Source organism: Bombina bombina, chromosome 8 (genome assembly GCF_027579735.1).
Source record: "Bombina bombina isolate aBomBom1 chromosome 8, aBomBom1.pri, whole genome shotgun sequence".
Classification (NCBI taxonomy): domain Eukaryota; kingdom Metazoa; phylum Chordata; class Amphibia; order Anura; family Bombinatoridae; genus Bombina; species Bombina bombina.
This window is the reverse complement of record NC_069506.1, coordinates 282,817,713-282,831,335: the sequence shown is the minus strand read 5'-3', so window position 1 is coordinate 282,831,335 and position 13,623 is coordinate 282,817,713. Positions and strand designations below refer to the sequence as shown.

Genomic DNA, 13,623 nt, shown 5'->3' with positions numbered 1-13,623 from the left:
GTTCTTGGGGTAATATTACCTCATGAGATCTGGCTGGGTGTTTAGTTCTTGGGATAAGGATACCTCATAAGAGCTGGATGTGTGTTTAGTTTTTGGAGTGAGGTTACCTCATGAGAGCTGGCTGGGTGTTTAGTTTTGGGGTGAGGTTACTTCATGAGAGATGGCTGTGTGTTTAGTTGTTGGGGTGAGGTTACATTATGAGAGCTAGCAGGGTGTTTAGTTTTGGGGTGATGCTACCTCATGAGAGCTAGCTGTGTGTTTAGTTTTAAGGTGAGGTTACCTCATGAGAGCTGGCTGGGTGATTAGTTTTGGGGTGAGGTTACTTCATGAGAGCTGGCTGGGTGTTTAGTTCTTGGGGTAATATTACCTCATGAGATCTGGCTGGGTGCTTAGTTCTTGGGGTAAGGATACCTCATAAGAGCTGGATGTGTGTTTAGTTTTTGGAGTGAGGTTACCTCATGAGAGCTGGCTGTGTGTTTAGTTTTTGGATTGAGGTTACCTCACGAGAGCTGGCTGGGTGTTTAGTTCTTGGGGTAAGGATACCTCATAAGAGCTGGCAGGGTGTTTAGTTTTGGGGTGATGCTACCTCATGAGAGCTGGCTGTGTGTTTAGTTTTGGGGTGAGGTTACTTCATGAGAGCAGAGCTGGCTGGGTTCTTCAGTTTTTGGGGTTAGGTTACCTCACGAGAGATGGCTGGGTGTTTAGTTCTTGGGGTAAGGATACCTCATAAGAGCTGGCAGGGTGTTTAGTTTTGGGGTGATGCTACCTCATGAGAGCTGGCTGTGTGTTTAGTTTTGGGGTGAGGTTACTTCATGAGAGCAGAGCTGGCTGGGTTCTTCAGTTTTTGGGGTGAGGTTACCTCATGAGAGATGGCTGTTTGTTTAGTTGTTGGGGTGAGGTTACCTTATGAGAGCTGGCAGGGTGTTTAGTTTTGGGGTGATGCTACCTCATGAGAGCTGGCTGTGTGTTTAGTTTTTGGAGTAAGGTTACCCTATGAGAGCTGGCTGTTTGTTTAGTTTTTGGAGTGAGGTTACCTCATGAGAGCTGGCTGTGTGTTTAGTTTTTGGGGTGAGGTTACCTTATGAGAGCTGGCTGTGTGTTTCGTTTTTGGAGTGAGGTTACCTTATGAGAGCTGGCTGTGTGTTTAGTTTTTGGGGTGAGGTTTCCTCATGAGAGCTGGCTGGGTGTTTCGTTTTTGGAGTGAGGTTACCTTATGAGAGCTGGCTGTGTGTTTAGCTTTTGGGGTGAAGTTACCTCATGAGAGCTGGCTGTGTGTTTAGTTTTTGGATTGAGGTTACCTCATGAGAGCTGGCTGGGTGTTTAGTTTTGGATTGAGGTTACTTCATGAGAGCAGAGCTGGCTGGGTTCTTTAGTTTTTGGGGTGAAGTTACCTCATGAGAGCTGGCAGGGTTTTTAGTTTTTGGGGTGAGGTAACCTCATGAGAGCTGGCTGTGTGTTTCGTTTTTGGGGTGAGGTTACCACATGAGAGCTGGCTGGGTGTTTAGTTTTTGGGGTGAGGTTACCTTATGAGATCTGGATGGGTGTTTAGTTTTTTGGGGGTGAGATGGGTGGCAGTGGCACTTTATACCATAGCCCGGTACTACAACCTCACTGCATGCTGGGATTTTCGTTTATGTTTTGGGGATTTTTAAATTTTTACTTTTTTAGTGCTTGGAGTCCGTTGGGGGCATTTAAAGACTGGCTCAACTGCATATAACTGGGCAGGATTGTTGCCCATTGTGTGCCATAACTCACACCTTATAAATGAATAAAAAAGTCTTCCCAAACAATCTCAGTCACACAATATTTATTTTCTTCCCTTTATATAAAATAAAAATGACTATGAATATTTCACAGTGTTGAAACTAACTGGAGATGATGATTTCTAATGTAACACAGTAAAAAAACAGCATTAGTGGAATAATTATGTGAATACATCTTTCCTTTCATTAGAGGAAGCACATGCAAAATACATAAGGTCTTACCATCCTGGTAATAGCTAATGAGAAATACAAAGACACTTCTCAAGTAAATTGATCAACAGAGAAATTGTCCTTGTCTGCATTGTTTCCACCTTGACAGTTCCCCTGACTGATTAGAATAGTCTTAGTTTGTTGCCATAGAAACAATCACTGACTTGAATCCTGCGTCATAGGTACCTTCATTTTCTTTAAGAGACTTGTTTTATTTAGCAAATGCTAATATGTGTGTGTTTACTGTATGTGTGTGTATACTGTATGCGTGTGTGTGTATACTGTATGCATGTGTATATACTGTATGCATGTGTATATACTGTATGTGTGTATATTGTATGGGTGTGTGTGTATACTGTATGCATGTGTGTGTATACTGTATGAGTATGTGTGTATACTTTATGTGTGTGTGTGTGTGTGTATACTGTATGTGTATGTGTATACTGTATGTGTATGTATATGGTATGCGTGTGTGTGTGTGTATACTGTATGTGTGTATGTATACTGTATGCATGTGTGTGTATACTGTATGTGTGTGTGTATACTGTATGAGTGTGTGTGTGTATGTATACTGTATGCGTGTGTGTATACTGTATGCGTGTGTGTGTATACTGTATGCATGTGTATATACTGTATGTGTGTATATTGTATGGGTGTGTGTGTATACTGTATGCATGTGTGTGTATACTGTATGAGTATGTGTGTATACTTTATGTGTGTGTGTATACTGTATGTGTATGTGTATACTGTATGTGTATGTATATGTATATGGTATGCGTGTGTGTGTGTATACTGTATGCATGTGTGTGTATACTGTATGTGTGTGTGTATACTGTATGAGTGTGTGTGTATGTATACTGTATGTGTGTGTGTATACTGTATGAGTGTGTATATATACTATATGCATGTGTGTATACTGTATGCGTGTGTATATTATATGTGTGTGTGTATACTGTATGTGTGTGTGTATTGTATGTGTGTGTGTATGTATGTATACTAATGTATGTGTATACTGTATGTGTGTGTATGTGTGTATACATGTGAATACTGTATGTGTGTGTATACTGTATGCATGTGTGTGTATGTATACTAATGTGTGTGTATACTGTATGCATGTGTGTGTGTGTATAATGTATGTGTGTGTGTGTACTGTATATGTTTGTGTATTCCTCATGTGTGTTTGTGTATACTGTATGTTTGTGTGTATACTGTATGTGTGTTTGTATGTATACTGTATGTGTGTATACTGTATGTGTGTATACTGTATGTGTATATATATATATATATATATATATATATACTGTATGTGTGTGTATCATCCTTGATAAAGGTCCCAGGTGGCGGACCGAAACGTTGGATGCATTTGGATGTGAAGTGTACCACAATATGTGAATAAAATGGTAACATCCCTATTGAAGAAACCGGGTGCTAGTCATTTATTTGGAGTATATTTATATATTCACATATGGGATAGCACATCAATGTTAATCTAAATATAAGCCATATATTAAGTACATTAAATGCTCAGGATAAAGGACTCCCTCCAGAAATTGGAGTCAAAATATTATATATAAATATAGTATAGCCCCGCACTTAAAATTAATATGTAAATGCTATAAAAGATAAGCAAATTGTATGATATCAGCAAAAAGTGAAGAATTTTAATTTGACCAATATACACACAGAAAGTGATGCCTCAATATAAAATACACAGACTGGGCGATCAGACTGTCAGAAGTCTTTTAGGACATTTCATACGTAGAAGTAAACATGAAAGGCAGATACCTGCTTGATATGTAAGAGAAAGTCGCTCAAAGGATTAAGTCAGCATTTTGTATAATAAAGGCAGCTGCAAAATGATTCAAACATTAAAACTTCTCCAAGTGTTAATCAAGCATTAAGCAACCAGCTATAGTAAGTTGAGTACATGCGGTTATTTGCATGTTTGCAGAAACATTCCAAAATGATGTCAAGTAGAAAGAGTATGCAAATTCTGTATTGTGGTGCTGTGTTCAAATGTTAGCATTCAGGCTTAAAAATAGTGTATGGAGCGCATGCGAGGGGAACGCAATAAGGACTGGGCTTGCTGAGGGGGTAATGTTGAAAGGGGGTTGGTGTGATACAGAGTAGGAACGCCCTGTAGGGAGGCAAGCCCTCAGTTGATTGGTGCGAAGGAACAAAGGGGGGGAGTGGCTTTGTGTACTTAGTGCGAGGTGCAGCGAGAAGTGGGAGGATCCCGTGGCATACACTAGCCTAGAGTGGTGATCCGGTGGACTATCTAATTTAAGTTGATTGAAACCCCCAGCTGGCCGCGAATCTGCAGGGGGCAGTATTGCACAAGCAGTTCTGGTGAACTGCTTGTGCAATGATAAATGCCAACAGCATATGCCGTCGGCATTTATCAATGTGTAGCGGACATGATACGCTACATTGTATCATGTCCGCTCGCACTTTGTTAATTATGCCCATAATGTCTTATTAGTTTGTGAATTATGTTGGGTATTTAACAACAGATAGTCACTAACGACAAGGAAGGGAAAAGATCCAAAAAGAAAACATAACTTTTAATGATTTCATCTAAAATATAAGGGAAGGATTATTAAAAACACACACTTGTGTTTAGCTCTGCATGTGCTTAGATTCACATATATAATAGATTTGTGCTTGGATGCCACTGTTTACAAGGAGAATAAATGTGAATATTAACAAAATGTAAAGTTCAGTGTCTTGCCCTTGGGCAACATGTAAGCATATATTGTTGATAGTGTTATTTTGAATGTTTCATTTGTAACACTTGAAATAATTCATACACTAAGAGAACGTTACATTAATTAGGATTACGATAGTAGCACAATTTAGCAGTTATAGAAAAGTTCACTATGTCAATTCTCAATCGCCTAATAAATACGTAATCAGGTTGTTCAGCGGATCCTGACAATCAATAAATGTTTGTACATGAAAGTAATAGAAAACTGATATTATTTACTGTAGGTAAAAGGAAATACAAGGCAGGCTTGTGGCCTACAGCAAATGTTGTCAAGTTTGAATAAGCTGAAATGATATGTAGTGGCCCTTATAGCGGAGTACTGCCTATGTATAGCAATTTGAGCTCAATCTGAAAAGCATTTAAAAATGATAATGCTACTGGCAGTTGTTAAGTCTAACAGTATTGCCTAGGATATAGCTTTGTGTTTGTCTATGACAATGATAACAAACTTTTCAGTAATGATAAGATTGCGGTAAGAGTAATAAAGTGCTAGCAATGGCTGTACTCTTTCTGCCTGTTTGCCGTGCCTGGTTAGGTTAGTGAAAGTACATTGGTTAGTCAATGGTTGAAAGGAACACCGATTACAAACCATGTATTTTACTAATATTTGAGGTTAATAGCAAGCTTATAGTTTGCAACCAATGTTGCTTTTCTTGCATTAGTAAATTAAAGTTAATATATGAAATATACGTATTCTCTTTGATATGAGAATTGCTATCCGAAAATTAAGCTCACTTAAGCTCAGGTTACCTAATGTGCTAATGTTAATGAAAAAATTCTCACAATTAGCGTTTAAGTTACGCTCAACATTATCTCCTTGTTTTTGAGTTATCATATAAATAAGCTAGAAATCATGTATCTGAAGTTCGGTGGCATGTGCAGATATACACAAAGTGGCCATTAAAGTCCCTAACATGTTTTGCCGTGTGAACGGCTTTCTCAAAGGGTATATTTTTTTCGCTTGCACACTAACACCGAGAAAAGTAAACGTTTAACACTGCCGGGTTAGCACGCGTAATACAAGTTGAAAGTAAAAAGTTAGCGAGAGAGCGAAACCCGATGCACGCTAACTTCAGGAATTCAGATGCAGCAACCGCACTAACTTCTCCCCATAGACTTTAATGGAGTGTGCTGAAGAAAAAAAAACTAACAATTATTGCTTGCACGCTAACCTGATACTGTGTAAGACCTACAGAGCTAAACCCAAAGGTACTTATGAATATTTCCCATTCCAATGTTCTTCACATACAGTAGAAGAAAATGTTCTATATATATATATATATATATATATATATATATATATATATACACGGACAAGTACTGTGTACTGTCTTAGGCCACTTTTATATTTGTTGCTTTAGCAATAGTATAATAACCATATATAATTATTTTTCAGTCTCTTTATTAAAATACAACCAGAAAATACAGGATGTTTGTAAGCAGTATTAAAAAACAGAAAAAATCTGAAAAAAATTCTTCTGTAGGCTAATAGTATTTAGTGTGACCTCCCCTTACACTTGAGCAATATCAGGAACCTGGCTCTCGTAAACCTAAATGGAATGGAACACCAATTAATGTCATTGCTAACATCTGTATTTGTCCTACTATTTCATGTCAAAATGACTGCTGTGAAAATGGTCTATTACACCAGGTTTGTACAAGACATGCTTGAGCATTACATACACATGTGGTATGAGTTTAATTCTTTGGAAGCTTGCTAATAAGACATCATGCCATTCAAAATACCAAAGATCACAGAATATGACAGACATAAAACCATACTTTTGCATCAGCAAGGTCACTCTGAAAGGGAAATCAGCAAACAAACTGGATACTCAAGATGTGGTATTCAAGCTGTTATAAAGACATTTGAAGAATCAGGAGAGGTCAATGACAATAAAAGGACTGGAAGGCCAAGAAAACTTTCAAAATCTGATGAGAAGTTTCTCAGACTTTATTCTTTGACAGACCAGAAGAAGTCCAGCAAGGACCTGGCTCAGCATCTGGCAGCTTTATCGGGATGCCATGTTGATCCTTCTACAGTCCAAAGAAGCTTGATCAGGAATGGTCTTTGTGGAAGGGTAGCAGCCAAGAAACCACTTTTTCAGAAGGGGAACAGGGTGGAAAGGGTAAGATATGCTAAAGCTCACAAAGATTGGAATGAAGAGCAGTGGAAAAGAGTATTATGGAGTGATGAATACAAGTTTACATTTTTTGGGTCCAATTGTTGACAATATGTGAGAAGAAGAGTTTGGAAGAGATGGAAGAATGAGTGCTTGCGGCCTTTAGTGAAACATGGTGTGGCGTCTATCCTGGTTTGGGGCTGCATTTCTGCCAGTGGTGGTGTTGGCGATATTGCCCGAATTGATGGGATCATGAATGCTGAAAAGTACAGACTGGTTTTAATCTATCATACCATTCCTTCTGGAAAGCCTGATTGGGAATGGTTTTATTTTTCATCATGATCCCAAGCACACTGCTAATGCAGTGAAATCATATTTGTAGAGAAAAACAGCTGATAAAACACTGACAGTCATGGACTGGCCTCCACAGAGTCTAGACCTAAATATTATAGAGGCAGTATGGGATCACCAGGACAAAGAAAGAAATAAAAGACAACCTAAATCTAAAGAAGAACTCTAAAAAAAAGTGCAGAAAGAAGCCTGGTATAATATACCAGAAGATTACTTCAGACAAATTAAGGACAGTCTCTCCAAAAACATTCAAGATGTACTTACACACACACATATATATATATATATATATATATATATATATATATATATATATATATATATATATATATATAATATATATATATATGGGTCAAGTAGAGCGGGAATGCATGGAAACTGAGTTCCTGCACTATTTTGCAGGAGGAACTAAGTTCCCTCTGGACAGAGAACAGAAACGCTTCATTAAACACTGCTGCTCTTGGTGGGAGGGGCTAGAGCACAGTCTGGCTAGAGGGATAGTGAGATCCTCTAGTAATAGGCAGTAATACTTTATGCAATACACTAAATGCAAGCCTGTCCACGGTCCTGCTGTGTAACACATGGTGCTTACATTTCTTTGTGGCTTGCTCTGGCGTTATTTAGCTCCCCTCAGCAGAAATAGGACTATTGCATCTTACAGTAAGTGGGTGAGACTCTCTGACAGAGGAGGATTCTCAGGCCCAAAGGCAACCATTCAACCCTTTACTTGATTTAATTTGCTTTCATTAACCAAAGTGTATAGATTATATACATATAAATACAGTGTATGTGTGCGTATAAAACAATATTAATTGTGTGGGGGTAGAAGTCTTGGTGAGTTCCCACACTTTTTCTTGTAGGACTTGACCCCTGTGTATGTATGTATAAATATATATAAAGCAATGTTGAAGTGCACTCTCACTTAAAACAAACAGATCCACCAGGGTGCTAGCAAAGAGCTGTAAATATCAAAGATAACAGCTTGCACTCTCTGGATTTCTTAAAAAATGTTTTAATCAAACAGGTGACGTTTCAATCGCCCCTACCTCATATTTAAATATACAAAGAACATTTTCTCCTCTGTGAAGAACAATGGAATGTGAAATATTAACATTAAATAAACAGTAAAAACATCATTAAATATTAAAAATGATTTTTCATGTTTTAATGTATTTGTATGTGTGTGTATATGCATATACATGTGATATATATATATATATATATATATATATATATATATATATATATATATATATATACAGTATATAGATAGATAAATAGATAGATTCACACACATATATACATACCCATAGACCTATTTAGACATGTATGTATACAATATAGCCATTTCTATTCAAATACCATATACCTTTTAATAAATTACTTGTAGTGGGAAATTCCAAGCAAATAGATAATGAGACCCCTTGTTAATCTTGCCCAATAATAGCAAATAATATTACATCATATATTCTGTGATAGACATACTATCAAAATAAGTATCATCCAAAAGAGTCGATTAACCAAAAATGTTTGAAGGGGGGTGCTAACTGTCAGTAATTAGTAAAGGTAAAAGGGAAGGGAAAGTGACAGTATACTAGCACACTTGAAATACTCAATAGAATATATAATAGTGAGTTACAAGGAAGATCACCTAAATCAGGGATCTAATAAAACATAGCATTTAATAAAAATAATTAAAATAATGTGAGTACATAGTGAGTGCATTAAAACTTAGATTAAAAGATAATGTATATAGGGTGACAAACATCCACTGAAAAGTCTAAATATATTTGGTCTTTGACAAAGCCGTGGTAACGGCGAAATGCGCATCAGGTGTATTTGGGGACAACATCCACTATTATAGTTTTGTTTCTCAGATAATTGGTCACATTTGGGCTCACACCCTACCTTATACCGCAGTCACACAGTAACCGTGCTTACTCCTGCTCTACATTGCATTTTTTAGTTACTTTGTGGCGGGGTCAATCCCCCTTTTTTAGGCAATTTTCCTTGCAACTTATGAGCGATATTTGGTTTGCACTGAGCTGTGTGGTTTGCGGTTCTATCCAGTACTAATATATTTAGACTTTTCAGTGGATGTTTGTCACCCTATGTACATTATCTTTTAATCTAAGTTTTAATGCACTCACTATGTACTCACATTAGTATAATTATTTTCATTAAGTGCTATGTTTTATTAGATCCCTGATTTAGGTGAGCTTCTTTGTCCCTCACTATTACATATTCTGTTGAGTATTTCAAGTGTGCTAGTATACTGTCACTTTCCCTTCCCTTTTACCTTTACATATACCTTTTAACCCTTATATAAAAACATATTTACATGCATACATTTTATCAGATAGTGTATTTATTAGTGGCATGACTTGCCTGGCTCACCAATACTGTTGCTGTCCCTTTAAGAAGCTCTTTTTTGCAAGACTTTATGTTGGATGCTTTGTGTCTTTAAGAGACAGCTTTGTTCTATTTCTATTAGATTTCTGCATCTGTTAATCACCTTTCTGTGGGAGTTCCCTTCACTGCTGTGATGTCTGTGAGGCTTGTTCTTAGCATTAGCAGTATAGGTTATCACTGTCTGTATACTTATATGTAACCTGCCCTGGTCATTCATCTAATAGTCATGTGTTGTGCACAAGCTCTGTAAGTACCTGAACCCTTTATAAGACTTGTTCAGAGGCCTGTTCTTAGCATTAGCATTATAGGTTATCACTGTCTGTATACTTATATGTATCCTGCCCTGGTCATTTATCTAAGTCATGTGTTGTGCACAAGCTCTGTAAGTACCTGAACCCTTTATAAGACTTGTTCAGAGGCCTATTCTTAGCATTAGCAGTATAGGTTATCACTGTCTGTATACTTATATGTAACCTGCCCTGGTCATTCATCTAATAGTCATGTGTTGTGCACAAGCTCTGTAAGTACCTGAACCCTTTATAAGACTTGTTCAGAGGCCTGTTCTTAGCATTAGCATTATAGGTTATCACTGTCTGTATACTTATATGTATCCTGCCCTGGTCATTTATCTAAGTCATGTGTTGTGCACAAGCTCTGTAAGTACCTGAACCCTTTATAAGACTTGTTCAGAGGCCTGTTCTTAGCATTAGCAGTATAGGTTATCACTGTCTGTATACTTATATGTAACCTGCCCTGGTCATTCATCTAATAGTCATGTGTTGTGCACAAGCTCTGTAAGTACCTGAACCCTTTATAAGACTTGTTCAGAGGCCTGTTCTTAGCATTAGCAGTATAGGTTATCACTGTCTGTATACTTATATGTAACCTGCCCTGGTCATTCATCTAATAGCCATGTGTTGTGCACAAGCTCTGTAAGTACCTGAACCCTTTATAAGACTTGTTCAGAGGCCTATTCTTAGCATTAGCAGTATAGGTTATCACTGTCTGTATACTTATATGTAACCTGCCCTGGTCATTTATCTAAGTCATGTGTTGTGCACAAGCTCTGTAAGTACCTGAACCCTTTATAAGACTTGTTCAGAGGCCTGTTCTTAGCATTAGCAGTATAGGTTAGCACTGTCTGTATACTTATATGTAACCTGCCCTGGTCATTTATCTAAGTCATGTGTTGTGCACAAGCTCTGTAAGTACCTGAACCCTTTATAAGACTTGTTCAGAGGCCTATTCTTAGCATTAGCAGTATAGGTTATCACTGTCTGTATACTTATATGTAACCTGCCCTGGTCATTTATCTAAGTCATGTGTTGTGCACAAGCTCTGTAAGTACCTGAACCCTTTATAAGACTTGTTCAGAGGCCTGTTCTTAGCATTAGCAGTATAGGTTATCACTGTCTGTATACTTATATGTAACCTGCCCTGGTCATTTATCTAAGTCATGTGTTGTGCACAAGCTCTGTAAGTACCTGAACCCTTTATAAGACTTGTTCAGAGGCCTATTCTTAGCATTAGCAGTATAGGTTATCACTGTCTGTATACTTATATGTAACCTGCTCTGGTCATTTATCTAAGTCATGTGTTGTGCACAAGCTCTGTAAGTACCTGAACCCTTTATAAGACTTGTTCAGAGGCCTGTTCTTAGCATTAGCAGTATAGGTTAGCACTGTCTGTATACTTATATGTAACCTGCCCTGGTCATTCATCTAATAGTCATGTGTTGTGCACAAGCTCTGTAAGTACCTTAACCCTTTATAAGACTTGTTCAGAGGCCTATTGTTAGCATTAGCAGTATAGGTTAGCACTGTCTGTGCAACTGCCATATTCTAATCTCTGTTATTTGGATTTCTACAGCCTTTGAGGCCCATTTATCAAGCTCCGTATGGCGCTTGAGGGCCCGTGTTTGAAGACTCGGCAGAAACAGCAGTTATGAAGCAGCGGTCTAAAGAGGAATCGCCACAATTCAACCCAATTGAGTACAATCGGGTTGATTGACACCCCCTGCTGGCGGCCCATTGGCCGCGAGTCTGGAGGGGGCGGCGTTGCACCAGCAGCTCTTGTGAGCTGCTGGTGCAATGCTGAATACAGAGAGCGTATTGCTCTCCGCATTCAGCGAGGTCTTGCGGACCTGATCTGCACTGTCGGATCAGGTCCGCAAGACCTATGATAAATAGGCCTCATAGCCTGCATTTTTATACGTATCCTGCCCTGGATCAATCACCTGGTATTCATCTTGTTTCCAAGTACCTGATTAATGTGAGTTTACCTGCTTCAGCTCTAACCTTCTCATCTGCTTCCTGTATTGGTGCACAAGCTATACAAGTACCTTATTCATGTGTTGTGCACATGCTATACAAGTACCCGATTCCTGTGTTGTGCACAAGCCATACAAGTCCCCGATTCCTGTGTTGTGCACAAACCATACAAGTACCTGAGTCCTGTGTTGTGCACAAGCTATACAAGTACCTGAGTCCTGTGTTGTGCACAAGCTATACAAGTACCTGAGTCCTGTGTTGTGCACAAGCTATACAAGTACCTGAGTCCTGTGTTGTGCACAAGCTATACAAGTTCCTGATTCCTGTGTTGTGCACAAGCTATACAAGTACCCGATTCCTGTGTTCTGCACAAGCTATACAAGTACCCGATTCATGTGTTGTGCACAAGCTATACAAGTACCTGATTCATGTGTTGTGCACAAGCTATACAAGTACCTGAGTCCTGTGTTGTGCACAAGCTATACAAGTACCTGATTTCTGTGTTGTGCACAAGCTATACAAGTACCTGAGTCCTGTGTTGTGCACAAGCTATACAAGTACCTGAGTCCTGTGTTGTGCACAAGCTATACAAGTACCTGATTTCTGTGTTGTGCACAAGCTATACAAGTACCTGATTCATGTGTTGTACCTGATTCCTGTGTTATGCACAAGCTATACAAGTACCTGATTTCTGTGTTGTGCACAAGCTATACAAGTACCTGATTCATGTGTTGTACCTGATTCCTGTGTTGTGCACAAGCTATACAAGTACCTGACTCCTGTGTTGTGCACAAGCCATACAAGTACCTTATTCCTGTGTTGTGCACAAGCTATACAAGTACATGCTTCATGTGTTGGGCACAAGCTATACAAGTACCTGATTCATGTGTTGTACCTGATTCCTGTGTTGTGCACAAGCTATACAAGTACCTGACTCCTGTGTTGTGCATAAGCTATACAAGTACCTTATTCCTGTGTTGTGCACAAGCTATACAAGTACATGCTTCATGTGTTGTGCACAAGCTATACAAGTACCTGCTTCATGTGTTGTGCACAAGCTATACAAGTACCTACTTCCTGTATTGGTGCACAAGCTCTGCACGTGGATATTTGTCAGCTATGTAACATATAACAGTGCTGCACAAGGTACTTGTATTACTGCATATAGTGGATATCTGTGATTTGCAACTTGTCTCAAATCCCTATACAAATGTTGTATTATATTTTGCTGACAACTTCAGGTTGAACTGCTCGCAGTCTGCATTCAGGAAATCATCTGTGCTTGAAATTTACTTTGCAGCTCTTATACTACATTCAAGTGTCAAAACCAGTCTTGTTTTCTGCAGCCTTGAACCTTCTGTTTGCAACTCCTCTACAATGAATCATTGTCAACACCCACAATGTTTTCTGCAGCCTTGTTCTGTTCTAACTTGTTTTCAGTGAGTTACATACATCCTGCATTGTTTCCAGTCTACTGATCTAAGCTGCAACGTCACCGTCCTGTAACCTGACGACAGCTCAGAGGCCAGGTGTGTTCTTATCCTACCCCTGCACCGAGGGTCTGCTTCCAGACCGGTATGTCTACAGATCGTGACAACGAGTGCAACACTTGTACGTTGTGTTTACACTTCCATTTGTAATACGCGCAAGTTAGCGCAGTAACGATATTGCTTTTCACGATGCACGCTAACTGTAGCACGCCACTTGTCATCTAGCCCATATTTAAT

General features: G+C 38.7%; 1 protein-coding gene across 4 annotated transcripts in view; it reads right to left on the bottom strand.

Annotated features, from left to right (window-relative positions):
- Positions 1 to 13,623, bottom strand: part of FEZ1 (fasciculation and elongation protein zeta 1) — a 150,105-nt gene that overhangs the window by 55,045 nt on the left and 81,437 nt on the right. The window lies entirely within an intron of this gene.